Source organism: Perca flavescens, chromosome 5 (genome assembly GCF_004354835.1).
Source record: "Perca flavescens isolate YP-PL-M2 chromosome 5, PFLA_1.0, whole genome shotgun sequence".
In the NCBI taxonomy this organism is placed as follows: domain Eukaryota; kingdom Metazoa; phylum Chordata; class Actinopteri; order Perciformes; family Percidae; genus Perca; species Perca flavescens.
In genome coordinates, this window is record NC_041335.1 from 20,102,487 (window position 1) to 20,119,795 (window position 17,309).

At 40.3% G+C, this 17,309-nt stretch overlaps 1 long non-coding RNA gene across 1 annotated transcript; it reads left to right on the top strand.

The window, feature by feature from the left end:
* The first annotated feature begins 4,869 nt into the window (after positions 1 to 4,869).
* On the top strand, positions 4,870 to 6,539 carry LOC114556381 (uncharacterized). The gene is made up of 3 exons (XR_003692655.1): positions 4,870 to 5,159; positions 5,453 to 5,594; positions 6,240 to 6,539. It is a non-coding gene; the product is annotated as an uncharacterized LOC114556381 (long non-coding RNA).
* Positions 6,540 to 17,309: the final 10,770 nt, after the last annotated feature.

The window sequence follows — 17,309 nt, forward strand, 5'->3', positions numbered from 1 at the left end:
ACATTCCAACACTGAATATGTTTTAAACATTTTACATTATCTTCTGTGATGGACTACCAAAGCTCTCTATCTCTGCACACATTAGGCTAGGTTCAGGCAGGGTACACCCTGGATGGACTGCCTGTCTATCAGACACTCACATTCACACTCTCAGTTCACAACTACAGGCAATTTATAGTTATCATTTACCTAAACTGCTTGTCTTCAGTCTGTGGGAAAAATTTAGGGAGACGCAAACTCAAAAAATTGTTAGCTCATGTACTCATTTATGTAGTATGTAGTTGTCAGACTGATAACTGGAGATGTTTATACTGTTGGATTTTATGCTCATGTAATTCAAGTGTCAAAATAAAGGAATAGTTATTGTTAGAAATACACTTATTCGCTTCTTTCCCAGATGAGAAGATCAACACCATTCTAGTAGTTATGTGCTGGTCTATTTCCTGGTAGGGACCAGAAAGTACCTGGAGTCTTCACTGGTTGCCTGGCATCTGGTCCTGGCAAAGAACCGCAAATTGTAGTTTACACTTCAGTTTTTGTACTGACTCAAACAGCGAGATATAACGTGTTGATTAGTGATCTTTAGAGGTGTTAGCAGATTTGTTACCATGTCACCTGTTTTCAGTCATTATGTTAAGCTAAGTTAACTGGCTGCTGGCTGTAGCTTTATATTTAATGTGTAGTGAATATACCACAGAGGGCAAAAGAGCGAGCTATCTGTGTTTATGTATCTCCCCTGACATCACAACTGTAGGCTCCTTACTTGTGTGCGTGTTCGGCTTCTTTTTATTGCCCATTGTGTGGCCCCATTAAATTTCTGATGCGGCTCATTGGTTTTTTGGACAGCTCTTCTTTTGAATTATCTACCAGCAAACCCTGTCCAGTCCGGGTAGACATGAAATGCTTATATAGAATACAATATGCTTTTTTAACCATATGGATCAAGTTTCATTCAGGAGTGTGGAAGATTGAGGAGACAAGAGTGTGTTTGGTGTTTTTTTCGGACAAATAATGCCTTCAATAACATTTGTTTGTGGCAGGTTCTGAGAAAAGCCTCTAACGAGCGACTGTTTTATGACTAAATGTGTGTTTAGCCACATGTGCCCTTCATCCCATGTGCTTTCACCCCTGCTGGGAGAGCTCACACAGACACACATACACACACAAGCTCACAAAAACACACCAATGCACGTAGGCTTGATGTCCAATGCACGCTCTTTCTGTGTCAGTTTCTCTCTCTCTCTCTCTCTCTCTCTCTCTCTCTCTCTCTCTCTCTCTCTCTCTCTCTCACTCACTCACTCACTCACTCACTCACTCACTCACTCACTCACTCACACACACACACACACACACACACACACACATACAAACAGAAACACAGATAAATTCCCTGGAGGCCAGGTGGGGTCTGGCTGGGACAGCGATGGACACAAGCAGGGATCAGAGCAGCAGTGTGTGATTCACATTTCTCTTTCTCTCTCTCTTCAATCTCTCGCTTCCTTCTTTCTCATTGACACCCCACTCCCACCTCTTCCTGCTCTGTTTACCCCCCTGTGTCTTTGACAACCTGAGTGTTTAAAATGTATTCTGCACACAGTCTCATCAGAGTACTGTTCCTGAACCTATAGAGGCAATTAGATATTTGTTGTCTCTCCCTCTCCTTCAAAGAATCATGTCTTTTCACTCTTGATCCTACACTCCTTCTGTCCTTGTTTCATGTAGCTTGCTGGGTACCAAACTCCTCATTACTCTAATTTAGGGAGCAATGGCCTCGGGGGCCTGAAGAATAACAAGTGCTGTTTAATTTTTCAATTCTGTTCCGACTTTACCTTCGTGTCATCCCTCCACCAGCTCTTCTGTCCATCTTTCCATCAATTTGGATCTCATTCTTTTTTTGAGTTGAAAAGGGGAAGGATTTTAATTTTTAAAGCATATCATAGTACCACATCTAATCCCTAGTCCTGATGCAGGCATCCAAAAAGTGTTTACATGGTTTACTGTTATTCATGCTCTTCTGATTGTGTACTTACTTAACCCTATTGTTTGCTGAATTAGACAAATCTCCATGGTTACTGAGGCAGCAGAGCGCAGGTGGAAGGCCCTTGAGGATGCATTAGGATCTTCTTGTGAGGTGAATAGGGGTTGAGAAGAGTAGATTCTCAAAACTGAAGCAATATAAGCCTGTAACGATAAGTTGCTTGAGAAGGACAAGAAGAGAACAAGAATTTACAGCTGAAAGAGCGACATGAGAAATCGGTCACTATGGTTAACACTGTTTCTGAAAAAATAATACATATTCATAGCTTTTCTATAGGAAGTACATGCTGAATTACTGTAAATCAGGCTTTCACAGCAGTGGGCACTAATCAGCTGTAAAATAACTCCTATTCCTTCTGGATGTTGGTCTGGTACAATGACAACAAATAACTGATATTGTCTTGGTTAAAGGTCCCATGACATGCTACTCTTTGGATGTTTTTATATAGGCCTTAGTGGTCCCCTAATACTGTATCTGAAGTCTCGTTCCCGAAATTCAGCCTTGGTGCAGAATTACAGCCATTAGAGCCAGTCCCACAATGAGCTTTCCTTAGTATGTGCCATTTCTGTGTCTGTAGCTATTGAGGAGGAGAGAGGGGGGGAAAGGTGGAGGGTGGGGGTGTGGCCTTGACCAACTGCCACTTTGCTTGTTTGAAAGCCTTGATGTCTCTCTCTCATGGGTTGGCCAAATTCTCTGGGCGGGCAAAGCAGAGAAAGGGGAGGTAATCTTCCTCCTTATGATCACATGCTAAACACACTGCAAACTCACGGTATATTTACCCGGGATTTGTTACGTCTCTGGTCACGCAACTGTTAGAAACATACCAGATTTTTTTTAGGTTGGGTAGAATTTATCTCCGTTGATCCCGTTTGTTTGGTTGCTGCTTTCATGGCTGTCCTAACGTTACAGCTGTAGTGCGCTGGGTTTAAGTTTTTACAGGTATATCTGGCCTGGCTGTCAAACTGGGTAGTTAAACACACAGGCCAAAACACAAACAGAAATTCCATCACGGAACGGAAATTTCAAAAGGAGAAAATACTGGCATTAGCATTGTTGTCAGAAAAGGTAGTATTTCAACTTAGCATGTTTCCTTAATATCTGATGATGCATTGGGGTCATTTTGGGATTTATTACAGTAAATAAGTTACATATTGGCCCTTTAAAATGTCATAAGACCACTGTATTTAAGGTGAATGTGGTTAATGATGGTGAATAAGGTTAATAATATTAAATAATAAATAATGTGAAGAAACTGAGGCTGCATGGCAACAGAAAAATGACAAATCTCAATGAGAAAAAAGAAAAATGGCCTAGATGCAGATGATAATATCAGTAAATGTATGTTGAGTATGTTGAGTGGGAGGGTGTGTGTGTATGGAGACGGATAGCAGTGAATACACATCACGTCATTGTGTGTGTGCATGTGTGTGTTAAGGAAGAATATACGTGTACTAGGCTATGCGTTATATCCCTTATATTAATCTAATGCAAGTTAGATTGTTACACATCTTGAGACAGATGTATTCTAAGCCTCAAAAGTTAGTAGCTACCCAGGCTAACTCTAAATTAAGAGCCATGTTTCCATGGTAACAATCAGTGACACCTGCAGACCAGTGGCACTAAATGACAAAAAAAAGACAAAAAAATCTGGTTCATAATGTATGATTTTTTTGTGGGATGCGTTATGAGAAGGTTTAAGATTGCAATAAGTCGGGTGCCTGGGTAGCTCGCCTGAGCCTCTGCCCATATGCAGAGGCTCAGTCCTTGAAGCAGGGGCCACGGGTTCGGTTCTGACCTGCTGCCCTTTGCTCCATGTCATTCCCCTCTCTCCTCTTTTAAGTCTCTGCTATCCTATCAACAATAAAGGCCTAAAAATGCCCCAAAAAATTATCTTTAAATAAAAAATTTATTTAAAAAAAGATTGCAATAAGTCATTGGAAATGTACATCAGTAAAGAGATTGTCAATCGTTTTCAGACTGACTGACGAGTTAGCAAAAGTACAGCTCTGATATATTAAGAAGCCACAGCAAATATATGTCTATTCATGGTACAACTAAGACTTTTCTTTACTTCCACACAAAACCCTCCTCCACCGTCCTCTCTCAGCCTCCTCTCAGCTTTGTCTGCACCCTCAACTCCCTCTGTCTATCCTTGTCATATCGCCTTATAATTTCCTCTGTCCTCCTCATTCTCCTCCTCACTCCTTTTCCCTCTCATCCACTTTTGTATTTAGGCATCAAATTGGATTTCAGAGTGAGAGGCTTCTCAGTTTTCTTCAGTAACAGATGATTGAATTAAATAGCTTAAAAAAACAAGGTTTTAACATGAGGATGGGGATGGGATTTTAAGGGCCTGCAAGAAGATAAAAAGGATGCAAATGAATGTAGACACTGCAAAGTTACATCTATTTAGAAAAGCTAATTTTAGGTTTACAATCCCAATAGAGTATTTATCTGCAGTGCAGATGCATGACATTTCAAGACTACCACCAACAACCAAGAAAACCACAGATATAAAAAAAATGACCTAACGATTTTGCAAATATGAATAAATCATCAATCCACTAGATACAAGATTTACAGTTTTTTCTTATCGCCTTACTATCTTCTATCTTCTCTATATATAGTACTTCTATTGCGGTACTATTATCGCAAGTAGGTGATAAAACCTCATAACTCAAAGTAGATCATCAAAATGGCTGTTTTTTCAAACATGTAATCACATGTTCAAAGTACACAGAATTACAGTAACTTTTTCACCGCACCTAATCAGTGTGTCATCAAAGACAATACTTTTCCTATGAAGTAATGTCTGGCAATTTTCTCCAACATGGAGCAGGAAAGACAGCAAGGAATAGGAAGAGCTTGTAGACAAGGGATCCATCAGAGAGGTGGGCATGGGCCTCAACAGAGAGGCCAGAGAGGTGGGTATGGGCCCCAGCAGAGAGGCCAGAGAGGTGGGCATGGGCCCCAACAGAGAGGCCAGAGAGGTGGTATGGGCCCCAGCAGAGAGGCCAGATAGGTGGGTATGGGCCCCAACAGAGAGGCCAGAGAGGTGGGTATGGGCCCCAGCAGAGAGACCAGAGAGGTGGGTATGGGGCCCAGCAGAGAGGCCAGAGAGGTGGGTATGGGGCCCGTCCAATGGTTGCTTGTCAGAGAGAGGGAGGCAGAACTGAGGCCTTACTATGGCAGAGGCTGCCACATTAGTTGATCCACATCTAACAAGATCAACTGTCAATTCTATCAACCGGATTTTTAGCCAAAAAAGTCTGGAGAATATATACTTTGCTTTACCATTACATTTACAGTACATGTAAATTGTAATGCATGTACAGTAAATGCATCAAACATGTTACAGTATTCTTACAGTATGATCTATCAAAAGTATACTCTTTCTATGCTTATAATTGACAGAAAACCCCATAGTGGTGGCCGGGGCCCTGTGCTGACCGACCAGCAGGAGTGGGCAGTGGTGGAAATGGAGAGGGCCACGAATGATATATGGCTGTCGGAAATGAAGCAAGGCAATTGAGGAGAACAATGACACCTTTGCCAGGTCAGTCAGGTACTCACACCTTCACCGGCAAGGTCTGATGACATCATTGACGTGCATAATAATTAGCCATATGGATTTACCACTGAAAGAGGAAAACATAATGGCAGTGGATAAGAGACTGCAGCAGAGCAGATTCAAATACACAAACAGGCAGTTGCCAAACAGCATTTCATTACACCTGGGTGTGCTGTGTTGTGTGAGTGTTCACGCGATTGTGTGTGTTGTGTAAGTCAGTTGGATTCACGCTGATGGCAGGTCCGTCACTTCAACCTTTACTTCTCTGCTTATCCTTCCTTTCACATTAACTCTGTAGTTTTTTATTTCTTGGTATAGAAGCTTCCCATTCCGAGTGTGTGCTCTCTCTTTCACCTACAAACCTCCTAATCTCTTCTGGTGGATCTCATTTCCCCTTAATTCCTTCTTGTCCCAATGGTTTCCTGATGGTGACCTTTTGTTTCATATCCTGCCTCATGAATTAAAGGCATTAACTCACACACACACACACACACGCACACACAAACAGGTGCGCATTCTACATAAGTAAACACCTTGACGACAGATATGAGTTAACTGCAATACTTTCATCTAACCTTTTGAGTTCAAAGATACGTTGTTTGATACATTGTCGTGCCTGTTTGTCTCTAGTCTTTTCCAGCCTGCGTATCCATCTCATAAATCCAGGAGTCTCTGTAGCTCCATCGGGCATGGACACTTACTCCATCCATTTGTCCGACGCATGCGCAAAAGAACAACACAGAGCACAGCGTAAGTAAACATGGAGGCCACTGTGTACTATTGTTCAACATACTTTTGTGTACATAAACAGCAGTTGACTTTTACTGCTGGATGCTGTTAAGAATATCTCTAAAAGACATGTTCGTTCTGATTTCTGGAGGAAGGAGGAGAAGCTTGGGTCGAATTGAAAGTTAAGCAAAAGGTTTAATGAAACATCACGATGAAAACGACAGTCAAAATACAAATGTTACACTGCAGCTGACAGCGGACTGATCTCATGCTTCTCCTTGCGGAGTTACAGAAGAACAGTCATGTGACATGACAAACAAATACACTGTAAACAGCGGACTCCAACTGCTTCCCTTGCGGGGTCACAGATTGAAGTGCTGAGACATTCTGAGATCACACATTTATTCCCCTACATCTGGGTGGTTCCTCAAATGAAATCTTCCCCTATTGGTCAGATGTCCCTCAAAGGAAAAGGTGTATGTTCCCAGTTAGTGTATTGAGGCTACACCCGGTCACAGGATCTTATCGAGACGAGTGTCAATTGTTCCCAAACTACAGCAATACTCGTTCTTTGTCTTAATCACGTCTGGCTCAACTGGCGATGGCTCTCAAAGTTGTTTAAACAATAAGTTTAAACAACTATTTATGCTAAATAACAGCAATGACCTAATCAATTCTTTAGAAGCTTGAGAAGCCAGTCAAATGCTGATTAGGCTTAATCAGTATTGAAACATTCCTTCACTCAGTTACACAACAATTTACATTTTTTAAGTTACATTTTTTACCTTAAAGTACATTGTTTTCAAAACGTAAGCATAGTTTTAACTTTTTACTTCAAAAATGCTAGATAAAGTAAACAAGCCAAGTTAGCCCTCCGAGCTAATGCATGCTAACTACTGTAGCCGAGGGTAATACAAAAAAAACAAAAACAGAGGCTCTGTGTTCTGAACCAGCGTGAACCTGCTCACACACTTTTATTAACTCCCATATTGACAACGGCAGTGCATAAGGCTAGCTTCACTTCTTCCGTTTCTACCCTTCAAAATGAAAACCCAACTTAAATTCACGAGGCAAAGAAAAAGAAGAAACTTTATTATTCGTCACATACAATCGTACGGTAAAATAAGCTCTGCATTTAACCCATCCTAAGCATTAGGAGCAGTGGACAGCCACATACAGTGTCTGGGGAGCAACTTGGGGTTTAGTGTCTTTCTCCAGGATGCTTTGACATGAGGCCAGAGGAGCCTGGGATCAAATCACCAATCTTGTGGTTGAGGGAAGACCTGTGCTACCTCTGAGCCACAGCCACCCAGCCCAATAAAACAGCTTACACTATACCCTAATGAAATTTTTTGCGGAACACTTGATATCAAACGAAAGCCAGAGACTATATCGTTTTAAGTTGCTGTAAGTTGTAAATTCACCACTGCTAAGCAGAAGGCAGAAGATAAGTGAAGGGTAAAAAAGGCATTATCAGCAGAATGTACTTCCATTTACTTACTTGTCTGTTCAAGGTGGAGCTTTCAACTCTTACATAATGCTGGAAATTTTAATGAATAATAATTCATGATATTTTCATTGTTGTATTCTGAGTAAAATCTGAATCTGCAACGTAGCCAGTAACATTTCTCTGTCAGGTAAATGTTGTACAGTAGTACAATGTTTTTCTCGGAAGTAGAAGTACACAGTAAGTCAGTAGTATTTTCTATTTACTATTTACTTTTACTATTACTATTTGTGTGTATCCAGTCCCAGAAATGCTTGTTACTAATCCTAGCTTCTGGGGAGTTTACTCCCCGGAGTCCTTATGTTTTTTTTCCCCCAGCGTATTTCCTTGGAGAACGTTGGCACCAAGATCCTGGTTCCAGCTGTCGCCGTGGTCCTGCTGCACTCCCTGCCGAGCTCAGCGGTGCCCTGCAATGTCATGCTGCTTCCTGCTGAACCCTGCTGCTTCCTGCTGAACCCTGCAGCTCCCTGCTACATCCAGTCACTGTTCCACTATTAATGTGACTATTATCGCCACTGTTCATCACACCCCCAACCGGCCCGTCAGACACCGCCTACCAAGAGCCTGGGTCTGTCCGAGGTTTCTTCCCAAGAGGGAGTTTTTCCTCGCCACTGTCGCACTGCTTGCTCTTGAGGGAATTACTGTAATTGTTGGAATTGTTGGGGCTTGTAAATTATAGAGTGTGGTCTAGACCTACTCTATCTGTAAAGTGTCTCGAGATAACTCTTGTTATGATTTGATACTATAAATAAAATTGAATTGAAAATTGAATTGAATAGTATACAGTTGGATAGTTTTGAACTGCTTTGGAGGCCTTCTGTAAGTTATTTCAGGGTACAATGAGTTAGAATAGTAACATATTCAATATTTTTCATATCTAAACATCATAATAAATCTATAGCTGTTAGAGGGCCTGGTTAGCTCACCTAGTTGAACGTGCGCCCCATGTACAGAGGCTCAGTCATTGTCGCAGCGGCTGTGGGTTCAGTTCTGACCCATGGCCCTTTGCTGCATGTCATCCCCCTCTTTCTCTTGCACTTTCCTGACTTAATCTCTCCTATAAATAAAGGCAATACATGCCAAAAATAAAATAAAATCGATCGCTGTTAGAGCCCCCTTTACCTCGGGCCCAGAGGCAGTTGCCTAGCTTGTCTAATGATAAAGTCTGCTCTTGGTGTTTTTTGCCGTGAACCAGAGCATATTTTACTAGTGTTTCTGACCGTGAGTGACTGCGACTTGGGTATGTGATGCAACTATGTCATGGTAGGTGTATTGTTTAGGAGTCAGGACCCAAGGAAGGGCAATGTCTTGAGAAAGCTGCAAGCAGCAACACCACAGGCCAAGCAATCGGCTCGTTTCGAACAGGCATGTTTTGAACCGGCACTGTACTAGTTCTAGCACTAATATTAACTATGGGTAACAGAACAAGGCTTCATGATGTTCAAGAGGTGTAAGGGGACATCGAAAGCACTCTGCACAGCTTGTCAAATTACTTTCCTAATGGCCAGCTTGTCAGGCTGCCTCGTCTTTGTGGAGAAAGAAAGGACAAGTGGGGGGAGCGATCCATTCTCTTCCTTGTCACAGCAAAATCTCCCATTCGTCTCTTTATATGGTACCTTTGCTTTCTTTTCTTTTAAGTCCTGCTGCTCAAGTACAAACTACTCAGATTCAAATGGTAGAGAGGCCAGCTGTATTGTGGGCCTGTCAGTCATTTGTCTGCACTCTCAGATTTGCCTCACTGAGCTATAATAGGCTTTCCCATTAAGTCTATAGTTAACCATCTTTCACCTGAGTCATTAGTAGGAGGTCAAAGACCAGATAAATTACTTCTTATTAATTGCAAGATTACATCTTCAAAATGATTGCGAACTTTTCATATTTTTTCATACGTTGTGTCAAACTGCTTTATTTCTGGATTTTTAATCAAAGAAAATATGCTGCGTTCAATATTAGTTTGATATATTCAACAATGTCTTACATGTTTTTTAGAGTTTAAAATGGTTTGTCTTAGAAATTGACCCATTGCGTTGATGCTACATTTACTCAAGTACTGTTGCCTTTGTCCCCCATCACTTGCATGAAAGCACATTAGGAAGGAATTCTTTAATGGCCAGTATGAACGGAAGGACTGATTACATCAAGCAATATGCAGTGGCAATCTGGTCACCAACAGCCATGTTTTGGTTGAGTTTGCAGCTGGAGGATTTTTGAACAGTGGTTCTTGATGCCCTTTCAAATTTATGTGGCAAAGTCACCATATGTCAGGGTGTTCTCTGAGGACCTAAAGATCAAAGCTAACTAAGCTGTAGTTGTGGGCTTCCTCACATTGTTCGCTCGACGACTCCAGCACAACCATATAAATGCTGGCTGAAGGATGAAATGGCGCAGCTCAAAATGATAAAGCATACTGCTCTCGGCTCAACCAGGAAGTTTGATAAGCTCTGCAGTGGTGGAAAGTATTTAAGTAAACTTACTGTAGTTAAGTACAATTTTGAGTTACTTTTACTTTGAGTATTTCTATACTTTATACTTCTACTGCTCTATACATCTCAGAGGCAAATATAGTTCTTTTTTCTTTACTACGTTTATTGGACAACACTAATACATTTATTTAAGATTTTATATTTATTTTTTGGCAATTAAGATTATTATTATTAATTAAATTAATAAATTAAATGATCAAGTAATATCATAGGTTAAGCTACCCAGCATTAGACACAGTAGTTAAAATTAGCTCCACTTTTAACAGCTGCAACACTAAAATGTTGCTTATACATTAATGCATAAATAATTATAACCCAATCAACCCAAAATATTATTCAAAAATAGGCCATTCTACATAGTTTTACTTTTAGTACTTTAAGTATATTTTAATGCTAATACTTATATACCTACCTTTAATATACTTTCACTTAAGTAACATTTTGAATGCATGACTTTTACTTGTATTTCTTCACATATTGTTACTTAAATCTGAGTACTTCTTCCACCACTGAGTCTCTGCCAACGGTGTCTGCTCTACTTGACAAATCGCTATATTTTTTTTTTTTTCTCCTTTTATATTATGTATGGGTTGTGATGGCTGTAGGCTGTAGTTAATGTTGGTAAAAATATTCAATTTGAATATTTCAATAATAATGAAAATGAGTTGTCCTATTTCAATTTTCAATTCAATTTTATTTATAGTATCAAATCATAACAAAAGTTATCTCGAGACACTTTACAGATAGAGTAGGTCTAGACCACACTCTATAAATTCCAAAACCCCAACAATTACAGTAATTCCCTCAAGAGCAAGCATTAGCAGTGGCTATTGCGACAGTGGCAAGAAAAAACTCCCTTTTAGGAAGAAACCTCGGCAGACCCAGACTCTTGCTAGGCGGTGTCTGACGGGCTGGTTGGGGGCGTGATGAACAGTGGTGATAACAGTCACATTAGAAGTCACAGTGACTTCGAAGGTTATCGTGGAAGTTCATGTCATAGCAGGGCACATCGTGTCATACTGAGTAGTGCAGTCTCCTATACCGTATCCTGACTACTCTGTGCATAGGAACATCACAGCAGGGCGTTGCGGGATGTAACGTGGCGCTGCAGAGCACGGGTGGATGCTGCGGATGCAGCAGGACGCAGCAGGATGCGGCCGGGAAATGCAGAGACATAAGGACTCCGGGGAGTAAACTCCCCAGAGCTAGATTAGTAACAAGCATTTCTGGGACAGGATGCATACAAAAGTAACAAGTAGAGATGAGAGAGCAGCTCAGTGTGTCTTAGGGAGGAACAGCCTCCCCGGCAGTCTAAAATTGTAATAGCATAACTTAAGAGAGGCAGGTTAAAGAGAGGTGCCTGGTCGGGCTAGAACTCTCCCCAACCGGATCGGGCTGTACTGGCCTGCCTCCCTCTACTCTCGCTAGATTATTAATTATACAGTATATAAAACTGATGACTACGAGGAGAAGCAGGTGGGCCGGGTTAGGCGGACGCTGCAACTCCTCACTCCTTAACTATAAGCTTTATCGAAGAAAAGAGTTTTCAGTTTACTCTTAAATGTGGTGACGGTGTCTGCTCCTCGAACCCAGACTGGGAGCTGGTTCCACAATACTGGAGCCTGATAGCTGAAGGCCCTGGCCCCCAGTCTACTTCCAGAGACTCTAGGAACCATAAGTAGCCCTGCATTCCGGGAACGCAGTGCTCTAGTGGGACAATAAGGTACTATGAGCTCTTCTAAGTATGATGGTGCTTGACCATTTAGAGCTTTGTAAGTCAGGAGGAGGATTTTAAATTTGATCCTATATTTCACTGGAAGCCAATGCAGAGAAGCTAATACAGGAGAAATATGATCTCTTCTCTTAGTTCTCGTCAGAACACGTGCTGCAGCATTCTGGATCAGTTGGAGAGTCTTAAGGGACTTATTTGGGCAACCTGATAATGAGGAATTGCAGTAATCTAGTCTAGAAGTAACGAATGCATGGACTAGTTTTTCAGCATCGTTTTGAGACAGGATATTCCTAATTTTGGCAATGTTACGAAGATGGAAAAAGGCTATTCTTGAGGTTTGTTTTAAGTGGGCGTTGAAGGATATATCCTGATCAAAAATAACTCCTAGATTTCTGACAGCAGTGCTGGAGGCCAGGGTAATACCATCCAGAGTAACTATATCTTTCGAAAACGAAGTTCGGCGGTGCGTTGGTCCTATCACAATAACTTCAGTTTTGTCTGAGTTTAACATCAGGAAATTGTGGGTCATCCAGGATTTTATATCCTCAATACACGTTTGAAGTCTTGCTAACTGACCCCTTTCATCTGGCTTAATTGACAGATATAATTGGGTATCGTCTGCGTAACAGTGATAGTTAATTAAGTGTTTCCTAATAATATTGCTTAGAGGAAGCATATATAAGGAAAATAGAATTGGTCCAAGCACTGAGCCTTGAGGAACGCCATGGCTAACTTTAGCGTGCTTGGAGGGTTTATCATTAACATTAACAAATTGGGATCGTTCAGAGAAATAGGACTTAAACCAGCTTAGTGCGATTCCTTTAATGCCAACTAAGTGTTCCAGTCTCTGTAACAGGATGGTATGGTCAATAGTGTCAAATGCAGCACTAAGATCTAGTAGAACAAGAATGGAGACAAATCCTTTGTCTGCAGCAGTTAGAAGGTCGTTAGTAATTTTCACCAGTGCCGTCTCTGTGCTATGATTCTTTCTAAATCCTGATTGAAAATCATCAAATAGACTGTTGCTATGTAGAAAATCACATAACTAATTAGCAACCACCTTCTCAAGGATCTTGGATAGAAAGGGAAGGTTAGATATAGGTCTATAGTTTGCTAAGACCTCAGGATCTAGGGTGGGTTTTTTCAGAAGAGGTTTTTTCACAGCAATTTTAAATGACTGCAGTACATAACCTGTTAGTAAGGACATATTAATCATATCTAGTAATGAAGTGTTTACCACGGGTAACGCTTCTTTGAGTAGCCTCGTTGGGATGGGGTCTAAGAGACAGGTAGATGGCTTAGCTGAGGATATCTTTAACATTAATTGTTGAAGGTCTATAGGATAAAAGCAGTCTAAGTATATGTCGGGACTCGTCGTTCTTTCTAGCGGTCCTGCATTTAAAGATAAACTGTTAGAAGTTAAGGGCAAAAGATGATGAATTTTATCTCTAATTGTTATAATTTTATCATTAAAGAAGCTCATGAAGTCATCACTACTCAGAGCTAGAGGAATAGATGGCTCAGTTGAGCTGTGACTATCTGTCAGCCTGGCTACAGTGCTGAAAAGAAACCTTGGGTTGTTCTTGTTTTCTTCTATTAATGATGAGTAATAGTCTGATCTGGCTTTTCTTAGGGCCTTCCTATAGGTTTTCAGACTGTCTTGCCATTCCAAACGGGATTCTTCCACTTTGGTGGAGCGCCACTTACTTTCGATGTTTCGTGAGATTTGTTTTAATTTGCGAGTTTGGGAGTTATACCAAGGAGCTAATTTCCTTTGCTTTATCGTCTTCTTTGTGAGAGGAGCGACAGAGTCTAAGGTCGTCCGTAGGCAAGTTGTTGCACCGTCTACAAATGTATCAATTTGAGAGGGACTGAGGTTAACATAGAGGTCCTCTGTTATGTTAAGGCACGACATAGATTGGAATGCTGTAGGAATACTTTCCTTAAATTTAGCTATAGCACTGTCAGATAGGCATCTAGTGTAGAAGCTGCTATCTGGTTTAGTATGGTCAGGTAGCAAGAATTCAAAAGTAATTAAAAAATGATCTGATAATACCAGATTCTGCGGAAATATTATTAAATCCTCAATTTCAATACCATATGCCAGTACAAGGTCGAGGGTGTGGTTAAAACAGTGTGCACACTCTGACTGAAACCGATTGAATCCAGTAATGAGTTGAAAGCAGTAGTAAGGCTATTGCTGTCAACGTCCACATGGATATTAAAATCACCTACAATAAGTACTTTGTCTGATGTAAGGACTACACATGATAAAAACTCTGAGAATTCAGATAAAAATTCAGAATATGGACCTGGAGCTCGGTAGACAACAACAAATATAATTGGCTGTTCTGATTTCCGTGTTGGATGTTGAAGATTAAGAACAAGGCTTTCGAAAGAGTTATAATTTAGTTTGGGTTTAGGGTTAATTAACAGGCTTGAATCAAATATGGCTGCAACTCCCCCTCCTCGGCCTGAGCCTCTAGGAATTTGAGTATTAATATGACTGGGAGGGGTGGCTTCATTTAGACTAACATATTCTTCATGGCCCAGCCAGGTTTCAGTAAGACAGAATAGATCAATTTGATTATCAGGAAATTTCATTTCATAGGAAATATATGTTGAGACATTGCCATTTTAATTGGGCTCTAATATATAAAACACATGACACGAAAAACTTTTGTCAGTTAAGATAAAAAAGATACAAGCTTTAAACTTTGATACAAGCATAAAGTGTCCTTTCTTCATTTATTTTCGAATCACAATAATCATCTCCTCCATCCATCCATCCATCCAGATGAGCCAAGACAAAGTCTGAGTTCCTCATAATTTTCTATTTCTTTAATGATTCACATCCTCAAGCCTCAGCAGACACACACACACACACACACACACACACACACACACACACACACACACACACACACACACACACACACACACACACACACACACATGTTTAAGAGGTATGTTTTTGCCATGAAGAGAAACCATTTGCTCATTTTGATGGAGGACGAAAAGTGAGGTTTAATTGTCTAAGTGGATTTTTCATTACTAAATGTAATAGGGCAAAGGAAATTACATCTGCTGGAGCAGGAGGGGTACTATTAGGATTCCTCAAGTGCTTTTTTCATTAATATTTGTAATGACCAAAGAGGTACAGTACAGCTGTATATGCACATTAAAGAAATTAGCACAGTGCTCTGTCTCCCATGTGCACGCTCTGTCCCTCCTATCTCTGCCTGCTATCTGCAATTTTGAAAAAGGTACATCCAAACTCACTAGGGAATGAAAAAGCATATATTTTTCTCCCTGCTATACCGCTCAGGACTGAGACAGAAGTGGAAGACTAACAACAAGGAAATAATATGGCAAATGGAAAGCTATTATGGTGGCCGAGCACTTTCTCATGCTGCTTCTGAAATGTCATTTCTCATGTGCCTGCTTGTGCATGACAAACTTTTAAAGGCTAAAAAAGTGTAATTTCCTCACAAGACTGCAGATCAGCCTTTCAATGAACCGCAGAACCACAGTGCAACTGTATTACATTTAGGAGGAAATGATGGTCATAAGCTTCATAAAACATTTGAGAAAAAAAGATTCCTGCTTTAAATGATTGGTTTGTGACCTCTGTACTGTGTTTGGTCCCTGCCCACTTCCGTTCTGGTAATTGGCAGTGGTGGAAAAAGTACTCAGATCCTTCATCTAAGTAAATAATACTCTATTACTGTCTGTTGTTAAAAGTCCTGCATTGAACGTTTTACTTAAGTAGAAGTGTCATCAGAAAAATAAATCTAAAATAAAAATAAAATCCCTAGCTGCTATGCAAAATTGCCCCTTTAAGTGTTATATTCCTAAACATTATATTCATGGATTATTATTACCTCCGCCAAGAAGGTTAAGTTTGGTTTGTCCGTTTGTTTGTTGCTTTGTTTATCTGTCAACAGGATTACGGAAAAACTATTTGCCCGATTTTCATAAAACTTGGAAGCATGTAGCATGGGTCAAGAACCCATTACATTTCGTAGCAAATCCAAACCATGGGGCAGACACACAAATTATTTTTCACTTTCGTTAACATTGCGAGATAGGGCGGTTGTGTTGCATTCCTGTTGTGTCAGAATAATCTGAAAATTAGTCCCCAACTGGGTTAATTCACACTGCATTAACATTGTGAAATAGGGCATGCCATGGCGGGGGTCTGCACTCTCCGCGTGCCCTAATAGTTATTGATATATTACCTTAAAATGTAAGCAGCATTTAAATGTTACAGATGTTCAAGGTGGGTTTAATTCTAAATACTTTATATACTATTAAATCTTGAAGAATTATTTTATGTCATAGGTCATATAAAGCTTATAGGTCAAATAAATGTAGAAATAAAAGTCAAATATTTCCCTCTGAAGTAAAAAGTAATAAATGGAAATATTCCCAAAATCTTTGCTATACACTTGAGGAAATGCACATTATATCATCAGGTAATATATGACTTTATCTGACCTTCAACTGTTTATTAATCCTAGAAAATCTATTCAAAGAACAATGAAAACTAAAACCTTTGACAAATTCTCACCTTAAAGTCCATTCAATGTTACAATTAGGGAAATGGCGGACCCAAAAATGCAGAGACAACAGGGCAGTGATGAGCTTGAGGATTTAAGAAAATAAAAAGGGATACAACAAAAGGATTCCTGAAGAAAATGGTACCAAAAACCACTGATGCACCAAAAGACCAGGCATCCAAAAACTATAACAGAAAATCGCAATCATGGCATTCAATAGCTGTTCCTAAACTTATAATCAATCATGATCTTCATAAACAAAAATGTATGATTTATTTTGTCATATTTGTACACAGCTACGCTATTACCAGTATTGTATACAGTGAGGTTTGACTGCAGCATCACAACACTTCCCTCTTGTTTCATTAACTCTATCATCCAATATTTATTCCACTTGTATCTCCCTATGGGTTGCTTCTCTCCCCCTCCTCCATCGTATCCAGCATCATTAGCACATAACAGGTTATCGACATGCATGGCAGGGTCCTGATTTAGACGTTCAACCTGATTAGCCCTTAATGAACCAAACCCAACTACCTGAATGGAAGAGCACACAGTGCCATCAGACAATAACAAACAAGCCCTCCTGCACACAGACACACAAATGTAAGCACACATATGTACTGTACTTATATACTATTGTGTAAGGGCAGACAAGACACAAATTAATTTGAGTAGAACACATTG